This window comes from Bufo bufo, chromosome 6 (assembly GCF_905171765.1).
Source record: "Bufo bufo chromosome 6, aBufBuf1.1, whole genome shotgun sequence".
NCBI classification, from domain to species: Eukaryota; Metazoa; Chordata; class Amphibia; order Anura; family Bufonidae; genus Bufo; species Bufo bufo.
The window spans coordinates 373145954-373160111 of NC_053394.1; the positions used below are offsets into that span (position 1 = coordinate 373145954).

Sequence of the window (14158 nt, forward strand, 5' to 3'; positions counted from 1 at the left end):
CAAAGGGTTCACATACTTTTTCTTGCAACTGTATATAGAAAGTATATTATTGGTATATCACACTCCTGCCTCAATCAGTTTTTTTGGGGGTCAACTGGTATATTACACCAGTTGCAATTAGTTGTTCCAATAGCGTTTGTCCCTCTGTGTAGCTGCAGTATCTCAGCAGAACCGCACACAACTGCTGCACAATACAATTGCACTACAATATACTTTCTATGTTAGAAAGTATATTATAAGTGTATTACACCCCTCAGTAAGTCACACCTATCGATAGCACACCTATACCAGTCCTTAAAAGGACTTTTGTGGCCCTATTAGCTAGCGTTTTGTGTCCCTAACAGTCTGTCTCCACACAGCAACCTCTCCCTACACTGGCAAAATACTGAATGTAAAATGGCTGCCAGCTTGTTTTTTTTTTAGAGGGTGGGGGTATGTCCATGTGTTGAAACGTCTCAATTGGCTGTCCTGTACCACCTGATGGATGTGTCATGGGTCAAAGTTCTTCACAATGTAAAAGATTATGGCGGACGCGAATATCACCATATGTTCGCATGTTAGGCGAATTGCGGACGCTCATGCGCATTGAGCCGCTGAAACCCGGCTAACAGCGGCAGCAGCAGATGGGATAGCGCATTTCTACAGAGCGCACTGCGCTTGAGTGAGACTTGGGGAATCGTGACCGCACTGCAGGCGGTCACTCTCAGGCAAGAGGGGACGGTTAGGGTGTGTGGTTACCTTGACTTGAAGCAAGGAGGCTGCTGCCCCCTTGACTTCAAGCTGGCCGGCACTATAGCGCTGATGGAGAATAAAACTGAGTTTTTTAAACTTATGCAGTATCGGACAACCGGATGAAGCAAATGATTATTAACAGGCTGCGGGCTACTATGAGGTACTGCTGGTGGGTGTAGATGCATTTTTGAGGTGACAGGTTCCCTTTAACAATATCTGTGCCAAAGAACTGGAGAACATGACACCTGAAATCTATTCCAGCCTATAGCTAGAGTAGATTTCAGTTCATGTAGCATGCACCTCTTAATAATTGTGGTGCATCTCACGCCAGTGCAGGACAAACTGAGACTGACGTAAACAAAGGAGATCTTAATAAATCTCCTCTAAAACTTTTTTTCCAGAAGAACGAGGATGTTGACAGAGGAGACTTGAGCAAGATAGCCAAGGCTGGGGAGAAAAGGCATCATGCCCCAGTGACATTAAACAGGTAAGTACAGTACAGACCAAAAGTTTAGACACACCTTCTCATTCAAAGAGTTTTCTTTATTTTCATGACTATGAAGGCATCAAAACTATGAATTAACACATGTGGAATTATATACATAACAAACAAGTGTGAAACAACTGAAAATATGTCATATTCTAGGTTCTTCAAAGTAGCCACCTTTTGCTTTGATTACTGCTTTGCACACTCTTGGCATTCTCTTGATGAGCTTCAAGAGGTAGTCCCCTGAAATGGTTTTCACTTCACAGGTGTGCCCTGTCAGGTTTAATAAGTGGGATTTCTTTCCTTATAAATGGGGTTGGGACCATCAGTTGCATTGAGGAGAAGTCAGGTGGATACACAGCTGATAGTCCTACTGAATAGACTGTTAGAATTTGTATTATGGCAAGAAAAAAGCAGCTAAGTAAAGAAAAATGAGTGGCCATCATTACTTTGAGAAATGAAGGTCATTCAGTCAGCCGAAAAATTGGGAAAACTTTGAAAGTAAGGGCTATTTGACCATGAAGGAGAGTGATGGGGTGCTGCGCCAGATGACCTGGCCTCCACAGTCACCAGACCTGAACCCAATCAAGATGGTTTGGGGTGAGCTGGACCGCAGAGTGAAGGCAAAAGGGCCAACAAGTGCTAAGCATCTCTGGGAACTCCTTCAAGACTGTTGTAAGACCATTTCAGGGGACTACCTATTGAAGCTCATCAAGAGAATGCCAAGAGTGTGCAAAGCAGTAATCAAAGCAAAAGGTGGCTACTTTGAAGAACCTAGAATATGACATATTTTCAGTTGTTTCACACTTGTTTGTTATGTATATAATTCCACATGTGTTAATTCATAGTTTTGATGCCTTCATAGTCATGAAAATAAAGAAAACTCTTTGAATGAGAAGGTGTGTCCAAACTTTTGGTCTGTACTGTATGTGCAACGTATCATGTACTGCCGGGGTTCCCCTAAAGTGAAGAGGGACCCGCTCGTGATGCCACTTGGTTGGAGCGGACAGGCGTAGTACCCAGCGTCTGGGTGTATCCATTACCCTTTAAGAGGTTTGTACGATATATGTCCCTTTTGACAGAGCAAGTCGCCGTGACGCCAGTTGCATTTCAGAAACGAGGACATGGAGTCCCCTAAGTAGATGGTGATGGTGGAACCCAGTGTAAGGGTCGCCTATAGTGTCCCTTAGGTGTGGCTTTAGCACTTGTCACGGTGCTCCTACCTGGATATCCTTGGATCCCAGACGTGGTGGTCCGAAGCAGTGCAAATAGGGTGGTGGATGAAGTGGGTGAAGAAAATAATTGAGTCCAGACTTGTATTAACGTTGAACACAGTTTTACTTGGCATAAACTTTCATCATGGAACAATCTTTCAACTTTATCTTGATTACCAGCAAGCTTTGGCATTAAGATCTGGTAGGCAAACAAAGAAAGCAACAAATTCCTCTCTGCTGAATCTGTACTGTCTCAGCTCTGCTATGTCAGCAATTTTAAATAGGAATCTTTTCCTTTTGCTTGCTTTCTGCTGCAACTTCTCTCTTTGTCTGACTCTATCTTTCTCTTTGTCTTTATCTTGTCCATGGAATCTTTCCTCCTGACTTGCGAAGCTTTCAGCTTAGGCCTCTGGGCCCAGCAGAGCAGACAGTGCTCTGCTGGCTGACACACAGCCTTCCCCTGGAAAGGGGTAGACTAGACTCTACACAACCTATCCCCAAGGAGGGGGAGGCTAGACTGACCTTGAACTAACTCAACTCCTCCCTCTCTAGAGAGGGGAATAGAATGGAAGAAAGGTTCCATTCTATCTAACACAGCTCTGCCAGAAGTGTCGCCATCTGCTGGTGAACCAATTAGATGTTAAACCATTACAGAATAATAAATGTACATATTGTGCAGGACCTAGGATAAATATACATGATGATACAGTTTACACCATTAAGGATAGTGGAGGGGTAAAAAGAGTGGTAATGCCCCCTTGCGGGGCGTTACATTTGCGTTCCGTTGCAGGTCTGTCTAGGAGGAGAAGGGGTGGATGCCAAAAGCCCCCTCAAGCGGTGACCAAACCCTTTAAGGCTTCCATACAGACTGTTGATGGCTGAACCTGAAGACCGGCAAAAGATCTAATGTGTATGTGGAGCTTCAGACTCTCCGCCATTAATGATGTGGGAGAAGAGACGGATGGGGCAGATTGAATTTCAACACCTGATCCTTTTGTTCTCCTGCCAGATTAACCACCACTAGATGTGTCTGGCAAAAGCTATCTCTACTCTCCCCATTGAAAACACATTTATTCTAGGTGAAGCCGAGATTGTACATATAGGGGGGAATCGGCAGAGACAGCTGTAGGCGTATGTTGTTCCAAATAATTGTGGTAAATCATTTATCTATCAGTTTAGCAGGGCTACGACATCTCATTGCATGCATTGTAAATGGAAAAATGCAACAAGAACGATTACATGACCCAGGAAACTAATCTAGTATAAAACACTCAGCAAAATGCAGCTGGGAAATGTGCCCTAAATTGACACAATTTACATATTTGTTGGCACATTGCAGCTCTAACAGCAGGGATGTAGAATGTTCCCCCCCCCCCCATGAAGAATGGTTAAATAAAACATTATTTTAATGGGATTTTCACAAGAAAATTTTTATTTATACCAGCATGACCAGCATGGTGATTAATGGGCACCATTTACCTGCACCGTTATTGTGCCTGTTTAAATCTTTAAAATGACGTCTTTTATGGTTATTTTATTACGCCAAAGTACATACCAGATTATTTTACTTTAGTCCCTGACAGTATTCTTTTATGAGAAAGAACTTATTTTTACTTTGTTACTCATATATAAAATAGTACAGATTGTGAAGAGGTAAGGCTGGGATATTTTATTACATAAACTGGAATATGTTTCATTTGGGAGTTTGGAAAATTGTTAGGAGATTTGATGATTTTTGTAATTATTTTTTTCCATTGGTTTAACATCCTTAGTGGTCTAGGGCAGTGATAGGGAGTGGTCTAGGGCAGTGATAGGGAGTGGTCTAGGTCAGTGATAGGGTAAATTTTGAATTCCTTGTTTATCTAAGGATCCTATAACGAATGCTAGTCCACAGTATAGCAAGTCAATTGGTGCTCATACAGCTCCACTTATTGTGTGTCATTAGTTCGGACACATGCTATGTGACCCACTTAGGAGGTCATGGGCATATTAGTTAATAGCTTTATTTTCATATAGTCAGAACAGACTAAAGATTGCCCTATTTTTCACCTACTATTAAATATAAAACATAACCTTTATTATAGTTCATTTATTAACATACTCGTAGAAAATATTGGTAATGTTTAAAAACACTACAGTGGAACACACAGTGCTAGCGGTGCAGATGCAGGGGTTAAATATGTCTACTGCTTGGCTTCTCAGCAGTGACAATAGATTTTTCTGTTAGTAACTGGGCTGGTGTGTTGCGCGCACACACCAGCTCATCTCATCAATACTTGTAGGCACGTCCTAACTATTTCCTACCTAAGGCTACTTTCACACTAGCGGCACGGACCTCCGTCAGGCTGTTCCGTCAGGTGAACAGCCTGTAGTGACCGTGTACCTCCGGACTGCTGCTACGTCCCCATTGACGGCAGCGCATGGCGAGAGGCTGCCGGAATAAATGTCGGACATGTCATAGTTTTATTCCGTCAGCCTCTCGCCGTGTGCTGCCGTGCCTTGCCGGAACTCTGCCCCCGCCCCATTATAATCAATGGGGACGGAGCGGCAGTCTGGAGGCATTGCCATTATCCCCAGACATATTTCAAGGCTCTCAAGACAGTTTTCTTCCTTCTCTCACCTATGACCACATCTTGCAATCCCTACTTTGGGGAATAACTAAAATTAGTTTTTTTGCTCACATACGAACAATCTTGCATACTCTTGCTACCTTAGTCACTTTTTGATTCCACAATGCTAGAAAACCCGATGCTCAGATGAGGAGGTGCCCTCAGGCATCTCTTAGTTTCTCCAGGTCTTCTTTGTCCATGTAGGTCTCTTCTCCATGATTTATCCATTCGATTTGATGAGGAAAAGCTTGACTTCTAGAAGATTTTTGCTTCTTTTAGATGCTAAGGGTGTCGAAAACGAGTACACGGGAACCTCTTAAAATCTCCATATCAGCTGATGGTTTTACCATCAGTCCTAATTAAGAAGGAATTTGAAGGCTCGTTTTTTTTGCCCAGTGTCACACTTTTAACCGTTATATGTGAGAGGACATTTCTTTTACATTTTTAGATTCTTTTTTTTTTTTGTTGTATAAAAGCAGCTGTTAGTTTTTGCAGGTGAGCATCCTCGGCAGTGCTCCTCACGTGTGTATATGTGTGTTCTGTGGAAGCTGCTTTAAAGTACAGTTCAGGCAATTACGGAATAGCAAAGTGTACACATGCTGAGACTACAGAAAGGAGCTTCGCTCTTAGCTGGAAACCAGCTTTGCTACTAATTGACACATAAAAAAAGAAAGGACATTGTGTGTTGGTAGGAGGCTAACCCAGCAGAGGCGAAAGTAGCTGGAACACACGGTACCCTCTGGAGAGTCGGAGAGATAGTGAAGGAGCCCTGCCGTAATTGTTTGGCACGTCTGTCTCCTTCCGACTGACAACTGCACAGAATTTTATGCCTTAAATAGTTTTTAGAAATCAAATGTTCTCCAAAAGCTAAACAACCATCGACGGCACGGACTCTCATTAATTCAATCTTGACTTCTCCTGCCCCATAGTGCAATGTATATACCGCATCGTCATAATCCAGTGAAATGAAATAGCAACAATAGTGTAGGGTCCTCCAGTACATCCCAGCATGCACGGCCAGTGGGTAAGTTAACGTCGATAAATGTTATCTTTTAGCGAGGCGATATCAGAAGCTCTATTCTCACAATTCAATCCTCTTGCATGCGGCTCCATTGCCCTGAGTTTTCAGAATTACGCAGTTTTATCCTCATTTTGACTTTAGGAAAGAAAAGTAAATTGTTTGTCTAATGACCCCAGCGACTTGGAACTCCATATTAGCCGGGAAAACAGCAAAGTAGGTAGTTTTGTTGGCAAAATAAAAAACTTTTGACTGTGGTCTACAGCAGCCATAAAGCAGACCACATATTGAGCTTGGACAGGCCGATGTTTGTTAGTCTTATTCTGCAGCACTGAAGTGACGTGAAGTCGTAGGATTGCTATTATGTGGATGAATATAGTGACGCGCCCATTTTGCCACAGTTTAATAAGTATATAGGAAAACTGCATAAGTAGCTATTCTCAAATGTGACGTTCTTGTTGCAATTGCAGCCTTTAACCGCAGGAGCTATTTACCGTAAATCCATTGAGCAGACCTCCCAAACTTCCCAGATCTGGTGGGACAGTCCCTGATTGCAGTCGCTGTCCCGGTACGGGGGAGGTATATGTCCCGCTTTCTGGCAGCTGCCCTTGCTTCCATAGGATGCAGAGACAGTTGCCTGTAATGATGAAGCAGAGAGCCGGCGTCAGCTCTCTGCTCCATCATTTCTCCCCCCTGCTGGCTCTCCACACCTCTGGTCTGTGGGAGGAAGGGGGGGTCGGCTGGCCGACCAGAGCAACCGATGTCCTGCTGCTGCTAGGAACGGGGTATGCATGTGGTGTTTATTTTTTTTTAACTTTCTGTGAGGGGCACATAACTGGGCATATTACTGGGGGCACATAACTGGACATTCTACTGGGGGCACATAACTGGACATACTACTGGGGGCACAGCTGGGCATATTACTGGTGGACCAGCTGGGCATATTACTGCGGGCAGATAAATGGGCATATTACTAGGGGCACATAACTGGGCATATTACTGGGGGCACATAACTGGACATACTACTGGCGGCACAACTGGGCATATTACTGGGGCACAGCTGGACATATACAGCTGGGTATATTACTGGGGACACAGCTGGGCATATTACTGGTGGCACAGATGGGCATATTACTGGGGGCACATAAATGGTCATATTACTGGGGGCACATAACTGGGCATATTACTGGGGGCACATAACTGGGTATAATACTCGGAGGCACATAACAGGGCATATTACTGGGGGGGCACATAACAGGGCATATTACTGGGGGCACAGCTGGGCATATTACTGGGGGCACAGGTGGGCATAATTCCATGAGGGGGCACATAACATGGCATATCACTGGGGACACATATCAGGGCATATTACTGGGGCAAATCTGGGCATAATTCTGTGAGGGGGAACATAACTGGGCATATTACTGGGGGCACAGCTAGGCATAATTCTGTGAAGGGAACAATGTGGGCATAAATACTGTGTGGTGTTTATTTTTTTTTAACTTTCTGTGAGGGGCACATAACTGGGCATATTACTGGGGGCACATAACTGGACATTACTATGTGGGGGAACTAAGGGGACTGGTTGGGATGAGGTGCATAGTTATGTTTTGGGCGGAGTTAGAGGCGTGGCCTAGTGCTGAAAAAATTTACAGTGGCGCGCAAAGCGATGTGTCCCTCTTTGTTCATTTACAAAGTTGGGAGGTATGATTGAGCGTTACTTGGCAGGCTTCATGGACTGCAGATCTACAGGTCTAAGGCCTCATGCAAACAACCATATGTTTGTTTCGCACCCGATTCTCATTTATTGCGGATCAGATGTGGACCTATTCATTTCAATTGGGCAGCAAAAGATGTGGACAGCACACCGTGTGCTGTCTACATCTGCATGTCCACTCCGCGGCCACGCAAAAAAGCTAGAACATGTCCTATTCTTGTCCGTTTTGCGGACAAGGATAGGACATTTCTATTGAAGTGAAAGAGAAAATGCATCATGCACACAACTAAAATCCGTGTTTCGCGGATCCGCGATTTGCGGACAGCAAAACACAGGCCGTCGTGTGTATGAGCCCTAAAGAGCCCATTTCTAATCAGGTATGAGATGACTATAGATGGTGAAAAGGAGGTATGAAAAATGAATGGCCCCAGTCTACATTTTAGGGTGTATTCGCATTAGCTTTATGAATGCCATTATAGGGTTCTGTTATAACAGAATATACGGAATTCTAGGATCGAATGCAAAATGGAAGCCTTTAAGGGGCATTCTGTTTTGCTTCGTCCTAATACATGTCTATGGGGGCACATAACAGTTCCATTATACATGACGGAAAATATAGTCCTGTCGACAGGACTATTTAAAAGGAACTTTTATTTGTGCCCATAGACATGTACTAAGAAGGAGCAAAACGGAATGCCTCTTAAAGGAAGCTGACCATGCTAAAAACAAGCTGACCGTGTGAGATTACAAGTTTTAATTCGCAAGCGGCATGTCACTGCTAGCGCGATTCATTGGCTGCAGCGGAACATGTGAACATGCCCATGCTGAGCCAGAAGAAAACAAGATTGGAACCGGAAAATGGACACACTGGAACCATCGTGGCCAATCGATATGGCGGTAAGCTGGCAAGTATGAATCTTTCAGCTGCAAGCGTTAGGCCATAACTACTTATTCCTGGACAACCCCTTTAATACTGTACAAGACTTTCTCTGTCGAGTGACAGTCAAGCCTTTGATATAGGAAAAATGACCTTTTCCATTGCAATACAGGAGCTCAGCTGTGCTCTCATGGATGTGTCTGTGGACATGCTGTTGACTGCTTGCCATAATAGACCTCAGAACTGAGAACACAGCTTTTGGCTATAATACAGACAGGATCAATGTAAGTCAAAGGTTAAAGTCCTAACAAGCTTAGAGAGCAGCTTCTTCCCTCCCGCCTCCTCTCTTAAACTGGTTTTACAGACTAGTCAACTAAACTTGTCAGTTTCCACAGGATTAGATGACTAATGTTTATGGGGCACCCACTGGGCATTCTAGCATGCTTTATTCCTTCAGGGATCTGGCATTGGCTTATTCCTCTCTCCCTGTTGAAATAAACATACATGCCGAGTAATAATAGTGGAGTAAGACCTGTTGGCAGAAGATACAATCAGCTGCCAGTTCCCATATTTTATATCTGGAAGAAGTAAATGGCACTGATTAAAATGTTTTTTTTGCATAGTAAAAAGGCAATACACTGCTTTTACTTACACATGCCTTGTTCCCTAGTAGCAGGAGGCAAACTTAAATGGCCCCAAACCTTTCAATGAACTTTAAATAAAACAATAGTGTAGGTGAATATAAGAAATTTTGTAATATATCATATCAGTGAAAAATGTCTCTTTCTTCATCTAGCAGCTCGTTCCCCCTCCCTCTTTTACAAATCCATAAATTTCTATAGGCATATTGTGTTTCTCTCTCTCTGCACCTCCTTCTCCCCCTTCCATCTCTTTAGACTTCTACGGGACACTTGTAATTTGATCATTTAGTGAACTTCCAGTCCATCTAATCTTTCAAGATGGTTTTAGCAGAGAATGTTAGTTTGGGGGGAGGCATTTTTCTACGAAACATTTTTATATTCACCAGTACTATTGATTTATGCAAGTTTTTTGAAAGGTCAGTGACCATTTAACCATACCAATAAATACTCAATGGAGTAGAACAATCAGCTCAAGAGAAGGTACCTCCCAAGAATAGCAAGTTTGTATTCGGTCCCATTGGCATTAAATTGCATCGAGCACAACCTAAAAATATATTTCATATCTTTTTACCTCTTATTTAAGAGCTGGCAAGATGTCAATCTGCCTCACTTACATGAAAATCAATAAAAAGAACCCAAAAAGCCATTGGGAACAGCGTCACTTAGTGAAACAATCGAGACATTTCGAATTTTTAGACTGATTTCATGGTGACCCTTGGGACTCCAGCGTTACTTTCAGCATGCATAGTAATTTCTGGAGTACTTGTGCAGCCCTAAATTGCTCTCAGAAAAAGAGCTGGTAGTCTTCTGCAACACTTGTCGTTCCAGCCCAGATCCTTTTTTGATTTTACTATTCTATTGAAGTCAATTTCTTTCTTTCCCTGAACAAGCTTGACGAGATTAAGTGTATAGTTCGTTATGTATTTTGCCTTAACCTTCATGACCAGTTAAACTTTCAGTTGTGCTTTTATTTTTTTTTATAACCCATTCTAGCCACTGGCATCTTAACAAGTGTTTCATTAAATCGGCACCGACTCTAGCTGTCAGTCTGGGAAAATCCTCTGTAGGTTGCGAGGATTAGAGAAATACAAACCTTGTTTGCAATTTCATCTAGGGGCTCAATTATTTTGTTCTTAGTTTTCGGCATCGCTGCAGAAGCAAACCTTGTATAATATGGATTGTTCTTCTGTTGCACTTTAACCACTTCTTCCACAGTGCTCGTGCTCAGAAGTGCTCATTTGCCGATGGTTTTCTGTCTGCCTGGAATATAAAAGAGTTCATCAAGGATGATTTTATGCTAATGCACAGAAAGCAAGAAATTGAGAATGAGTGTTTCAGTACATTCTACATTTATCTACTCTTTCATTACATGCCTTTCATCTAGCCAACCAGTACCCTGCTATTTACTAAGACGGACAAGAACCCCAAAACAGGGGTGACTGTGTAGTTGGAGTGAATCAATTTTACCGGTTTGGAATTAATCCCGAATTTCCCCCAAAATTCTGATTTCAAAGAACCTGAATTTTTTTTGTGAGAGCGAGAGCCCAGTAGCGCACACTACAGCAATATATAAATGCATTATCTTGGAGGTACTCATTATGGAGAGCGCCTAGTATGTGCAGTACATGTGCAGAGTTTTGTAGCCCAAGCCATATCCCTCTGGGTTTCTGGGAAAGATATTCAAATTAGCTTTCCTAAGCCTATCTCATGTCAACAGATGTAAAGTGTGCGAATTGTCATATATTCTGACCTTTTTTTTTCCTTTAGTTGGACCTCTATCAGTGGAGGAGATTTTAAAAAATCTCCACCACCCAGTATCAATGGAACACTACTTCAATCATTAATAATAGGTGATAGAGGCCTCCCATCTGACAATTTACTAGTATTGGATGTAGAAACTGTGACGGTAGTAGAAAATATCCTCGTCAAGCATTCCCTTCTTCCCATAAAAGAAAATCACCCAATATTCCACGAGTAGGAATATCCCTGGAATCGCCGAATAATCCACACATGAGTCAACTTAATGCTGGAACAAGACTGATTTACTGGTACACAGAACTCACAATTTATGCAGCAAAAACTCCTCCTCTGGGCCAGGCTAGATAATTGAGTTTTAAGAATACACACAGCTCAATTATCCTAAAACTCCTCCTCTGGGCCAGGCTAGACAATTGAGTTTTACCAATACACACAGCTCAATTATCTGCTGGCCAGAACATTTACAATTCTTAACAATTTCACACAAGTACTTTCTATCCCACATACAAACATAATCTCAACATCATTGTCCGGTACACGAATACATTCATTCTTGACACTTGGAACCGAACAATATAGTCCTCAAAATAGCAGGGAGAGAATCAAACTGAAGCATATAGGCAATTGCATAAAAGTCCTTCACAATGGCCCCCCTTTTTCTCCCTGCTCCGGCAACTCGGTTGGACCTTTCCTGGTCCAGTAGGGTTGACGGGTTCAGAGCTTTTAGTCCGTTTGGCGTGACAATCCATCGGCATTCCCGTTTTGCTTGCCTGGGCGATAATGAATCGTAAAGTCATAGGGCTGTAAGGCCAAGCTCCAGCGTAGCAAACGGGCGTTGTCCCCTGAAACCCGGTTAAGCCACACCAAGGGGTTGTGATCGGTGATGAGAGTGAACGCCCGGCCATAAAGGTAAGGTGTGAGCTTTTTGAGTGCCCATACCAAGGCCAAACACTCTTTTTCAATGGTGGCATAACTGACCTCCCTTGGCAACAGCTTCCGACTCAGGTATGCCACCGGGTGCTCTCCTCCATCCTCCCCGATCTGGCTTAGTACTGCCCCCAGTCCAAACATTGAAGCGTCTGTATGGACAATAAATCTTTTGTTAGGATCTGGGGTAACCAACACCGGAGCATTAACCAGAGCAGTCTTTAGTGCTTGGAAAGCCACCTCGCATTCCGGGGACCACAGGACTTGTCGGGGTAGCTTCTTTTTGGTCAAGTCGGTCAGGGGTTTGGCCAGGGCACTATAGTCGGGTACAAAGCGTCTGTAATAGCCGGCTGTGCCTAAGAAAGCCATGACTTGTGTCTTGGTGTGGGGAGTGGGCCAATTGGCAACGGCCTCGATCTTAGCCGGCTCCGGCCGTTGCTTACCACATCCTACTCGGTGGCCCAAATATTGTACCTCCGCCATACCCAAGTGACATTTGTCGGGTTTCAGGGTCAGCCCGGCCCCCCTGATCCTATCTAATACTACCCCTACGTGCTCTAGGTGCGCTTCCCAGGTATCGCTGTGGATGGCGATGTCATCCAGGTAAGCGCATGCAAAGCTCTGGAGACCCCTAAGTAACTGATCCACCATCCGTTGGAAGGTGGCCGGGGCGTTCTTCATCCCGAACGGCATAACCCGGAATTGGTATAGGCCGAACGGGGTGATGAAGGCCGACTTGGGTATGGCATCTTCTGCTAGGGGAATCTGCCAATATCCCTTGCATAGGTCTATTGTGGTCAGATACTTCCCTGCAGAGATACGGTCAAGCAGCTCGTCCATCCGTGGCATCGGATAGGCGTCTGTAACTGTCTTGTCATTGAGGCGCCGGTAATCTACACAGAAGCGGGTTGTCCCATCCTTCTTTGGCACTAAGACTACCGGCGAGGCCCAAGGACTTTCTGAGGGTTCGATTACGCCTAGCCGAAGCATCTCATCTATCTCCTTCCGCATCCCTTCCCGGACTGCTTCGGGGATACGGTAGGGAGGCTGTCTCAGGGGTGCCTGTCCTGGAGTCTCTACCTTGTGTATGGCTAGGAGTGTGTATCCAGGCTCCTGAGAGAATGTGGCCTGTTTTGTTTCTAGTAAGCGGACAGCTTGATCCCGCTCTTGCGGCTCCAGCTGTTCACCTAGCTGGACTTTCTTTATCTGGGTCATCCCTTCGTTACTGCCCAATAGGTCGGGAAGGGGTAGGGTCTCTGTGTCTTCTCCTGCTGGTGCACAGATAGCGGCTACCTCCTCTGCCCGTTCCTGATAGGCCTTGAGCATGTTGATGTGAAAGGTTCGTTTCACATCTTCATCCTCGCAGCTGGCTATCGTGTAGGTAGTGTCGCATATCTGTCCTATAACTTTATAGGGGCCCTGCCAGGCGGCCTGGAGCTTGTCTGTTCGGACCGGCCTTAATACCATGACCTTTTGGCCTATCTGAAAGCTCCGGTGCCTAGCCCGTCGGTCATACCATACCCTCTGGCGCTGTTGGGCCGCCCGGAGGTTCTCTCGCACTGTCTGGGCTAATTCCTCCATGCGGTCCCTCAGCTCCAGGACATAAGGTACAACCGGGGTCCCCTCAATCTCTGTCTGCCCCTCCCAGTGATCCTTGATGAGATCTAAGGGCCCCCTCACCCGCCTCCCATAGAGAAGTTCGAAGGGTGAGAATCCGGTCGATTCCTGCGGTACCTCTCGGTAGGCAAAGAGAAGGTGTGGCAGGAATCGCTCCCAATCCTTGTATGCCCCCGTGAACGACTTCAACATTTGCTTTAGCGTTCCGTTGAAGCGCTCGCACAGGCCGTTAGTCTGGGGATGGTATGGGGAGCTAGTCAGGGATTTAACTCCACAGGTTTTCCATATCTGCTGGGTTACCTCGGCCGTAAATTGGGTACCTTGGTCGGACAGAACCTCCTTGGGAAAGCCTACTCGGGAAAATACTTTAACTAGGGCCTCTGCTACGGTCTCAGCCTGTATGTTAGAGAGAGCTACCGCTTCGGGGTAACGGGTGGCGTAGTCTACTATGGTGAGTATATACCGCTTGCCGGAACGGCTAGGTTGGGCCAGGGGCCCTATAATGTCCACGGCTACCCTTGTGAACGGTTCTTCAATAATGGGCATGGAAACTAGTTTAGC

At 44.7% G+C, this 14158-nt stretch overlaps 1 long non-coding RNA gene across 2 annotated transcripts in view; it reads right to left on the reverse strand.

Annotated features, from left to right (window-relative positions):
• LOC121004770 overlaps positions 1–14158 on the reverse strand; it is a 92732-nt gene that overhangs the window by 39177 nt on the left and 39397 nt on the right. For both annotated transcript variants that reach the window (XR_005779827.1, XR_005779826.1), the window contains exon 2: positions 10389–10555. This is a non-coding gene — a long non-coding RNA (uncharacterized LOC121004770). The remainder of the gene's footprint in view (positions 1–10388; positions 10556–14158) is intronic.